This window comes from Hylobates moloch, unplaced genomic scaffold (assembly GCF_009828535.3).
Source record: "Hylobates moloch isolate HMO894 unplaced genomic scaffold, HMol_V3 SCAFFOLD_3, whole genome shotgun sequence".
Taxonomy (NCBI): Eukaryota; Metazoa; Chordata; class Mammalia; order Primates; family Hylobatidae; genus Hylobates; species Hylobates moloch.
In genome coordinates, this window is record NW_026652278.1 from 75,013,511 (window position 1) to 75,017,134 (window position 3,624).

The window sequence follows — 3,624 nt, forward strand, 5'->3', positions numbered from 1 at the left end:
GTAGGAAATGAAAACAGGCTGAGGCCAGTGGGTTTCTCCTCCAGCGCTTGGCCCACAGGGCCTAGTCCTGCTAATCTTTCAGCAGGAAACATTTTAAGAAGAAAAAATATTTAAGCATTACTTAAGTATTTTCATTACTTAAGTACCTGAACATTACTTAAGTACCCGAGCATTATTTAAGTACTTTCATTATTTAAGTACCCGAGCATTATTTAAGTACCCTACTGGAAGCATCCTTCCAAGTCCATCTATTTTGATGTTATAACGGACTTATTTGTAACTTCTTCAAGAAATTCCACCTTGGATTTCATCCCTGTCAATTGCCCATCTCCCCCTGAGCTTCAATCAAAACAAAATAAAACAGAAGAGCAGTAAGATTCAAAAGGATGTCAGTGGACACCTTATATAGAGACACCTACTTCCTAGAAGCCACCTGGCCAAACATATGCACAGTGGGAGACAACAAAGTGTGAAACTAGGTCCAGCTGTAAAATAGCTCAGGCACCCAATTAGATCCAGTTATTCTGCATTTGTGAATTTAAAATGATAATCATCCACAGTAGAATAGCTGTGCCCCTCATTGCTCAGAAAATCCACAGCTTGATTGATTGAGGATACAGACATGTGGTCGAGCTGGTTCTTGAGATCCTGAAAGTTCAATTCTTTGGGTCTTGGGCAACCCTTAATCAAATTCAACACCTGGTTTTGGGCCACAGTAGGTCCTTTGCTGGCATGAAGCTATTCCCACCAAATTTCCCTGCTTCACTCATTCCTGGATTGCTGATAGATGCTCTCCTTGCTGAGGGCTGCCTGTTATCTTTGCTTAGTATCATGTGTACATTGATCACTTCCAGAATATGGGTGGCGAATTCATTCATATCCTCTGGGGCATGATTTTAAAGGGTACCAGGCTCTTTTTGTCCTGAAAAGGCCTCAAATAGCCTGCCACAGTGACATATTTTTCTGGAGGAATGACAGTGTATTCACTGCTGGTGTCATCTGTGTCAACCCACTGGAGAACATCCATAGGTGCAATTGTCATGTCATCTATTTTGTAAACAGTATTGGTTGGAGCCTTCTCTGCATGTTGGGTGATCCCCCACAATAGCGACTGTGAAATCTCAACATTCCCAATTTTAACCACTTCATCAATCAAAGTGGCAGAAAGCAGCTTAGATATAGTACAGGGTACGATGTGTTGAGCTCAACACCTGAGAAGGTGTCAGCAATCCAAAGGCCCCTGGGGACTGCATGTAGCTGCTGGATCCCCAATATAAGGAGCTGCCATAGCTTTCAAATCCACTTTTCCACATTTTGATCTGATTTTCTGGGAAAGAGGAAGAGAAGGTTCAGGTTTGGTGGAATGGCCAAACATCTCAGAATCTGGCTGCTGCTGCACTGCTCTGGTTACTTTTCTTTGGCACCACAAACTCATTTCTGTGAATCTTCTTCAACTTTTTTTTTTTTTTTTTTGAGACAGAGTCTTGCTCTGTCACCCAGGCTGGGGTGCAGTGGCACGATCTCCGCTCACTGCAACATCCGCCTCTCAGGTTCATGCCATTCTTCTGCCTCAGCCTCCCTAGTAGCTGGGACTACAGGCGAGTGCCACCCTGCCCAGCTAATTTTTTTGTATTTTTAGGAGAGATGGGGTTTCACCGTGTTAACCAGGATGTTCTCGATCTCCTGACCTCATGATCCACCTGCCTCGGCCTCCCAAAGTGCTGGGATTACAGGCGTGAGCCACCACACCTGGCTGAATCTTCTTCAACTTTTATTTTAAGTTCCAGGTACATGTGTAGGATGTGCAGGTTTAGTACCTGGGTAAACATGTGCCATGGTAGTCTGCTACATGGATCAACCCATCATCCAGGTATTAAGCCCAGCATCCATTAGCTATTCTCCCTGATGCTCCCATTCTTCCCCCTCTCCCCCAACAGGCCCCAGTGTGTGTTGTTCCCTCCCATGAGTTCATGTGTTCTCATTGTTCAGCTCCCACTTATAAGTGAGAACATGTGGTGTTTGGTTTTCTGTTTCTGCATTAGTCTGCTGAGTATAACGGCCTCCGGCTCCATCCATGTCCCTGCAAAGGACATGGTCTCCTTCCTTTTCATGGCTGCATAGTATTCCATGGTGCATATAGACCACATTTTCTTTATCCAGTCTATCATTGATGGACATTTGGCTCAAGTGATCCTCCCACCTCAGTCTCCTGAGTAGCTGGAACACAGGCATGAAGCACCATGCCCAGGTAACTTTTGTATTTTTTATAGAAATGAGGCATTTGGATTGATTCCATGTCTTTGCTATTGTGAATAATGCTGCAATGAACATACATATGCATGTATCTTTATAATGGAATGATTTACATTCCTTTGGTTATATGCCGCACATAACAATACTAAGCTTAAATGTAAATGGGCTAATTGCCCCAGTTAAAAGACACAGAACGGCAAGCTGGATAAAGAGCCAAGACCCATTAGCATGCTGTCTTTAAGAGACCCATCTCACATGCAAAGACACATAGGCTCAAAGTAAAGGGATGGAGGAAAATTTACCAAGAAATAGAAAACAGAAAAAAGCAGGGGTCACAATCCTAGTTTCTGACAAAACAGACTTTAAACCAACAAAGATCAAAAAAGACAAAGAAGAGCATTACGTAATGGTAAAGAGTTCAATTCAACAAGAAGAGCTACCATAAATATATATGCACCTAATGCAGGGGCACCCAAATTCATAAAACAAGTTCTTAGAGACCTTCAAAGAGACTTAGACTCCCACACAATAATAGTGGGAGACTTTAATATCCCACTGACAAATATTAGGCAGATCATCAAGACAGAGAATTAACAAAGATATTCGGGATCTGAACTTAGCTTTGAGTCAAGTGAACCTGATAGAGATCTACAGAACTCTTCATCCAACAACAACAAAATATACAGTCTTCTCATTGCCACATGGCCACTTACTCTAAAATTGATCACATAACCAGAAGTAAAACACTCCTCAGTAAAAGCAAAAGAACTGAAATCATAACAAACAATCTCTCAGACCACAGTGCAATCAAATTAGAACTCAAGACTAAGAAACTCACTCAAAACCACACAACTGCATGGAAATGGAATGATCTGCTCCTTAATAAATAATAAAATTTTTTATAATTATCCTGAGTAAATAATGAAATTAATGCAGAAATTAAGAAGTTTTTTGAAATTAATGAAAACAAAGAGACAATGTACCAGAATCTCTGGGATGCAGCTAAAGCATTGTTGGGCATTTGGCTCAAGCGATCCTCACATTACATCCTCCCATCACAACTAAAAGAACTAGACAACCAAGAGCAAACAAACCCCAAAGCTAGCAGAAGACAAGAAATAATCAAGATCAGAGCAGAACTGAAGGAGATAGAGACATGAAAAACCCTTCAAAAAATTAACAAATCCAAGAGGTGTTTTTTTTTTTATTAATAAAATAGACAGACTGCTAGCTAGACTAATAAAAGAAGAAAAGCGAGAAGAACCAAATAGATGCAATCAGAAATGATAATGATGTGGGATGAGGACAGGAAAGTGCTGGGTAGAGAAAGGCATGTCCCTGGCTAGGGCTTTACCTTCAGGCCTGTGCCCA

General features: G+C 41.4%; 1 pseudogene; it reads right to left on the minus strand.

The window, feature by feature from the left end:
* Nucleotides 1-519: 519 nt before the first annotated feature.
* LOC116479036 (replication protein A 32 kDa subunit-like) lies at nucleotides 520-1,427 on the minus strand (annotated as a pseudogene).
* Nucleotides 1,428-3,624: the final 2,197 nt, after the last annotated feature.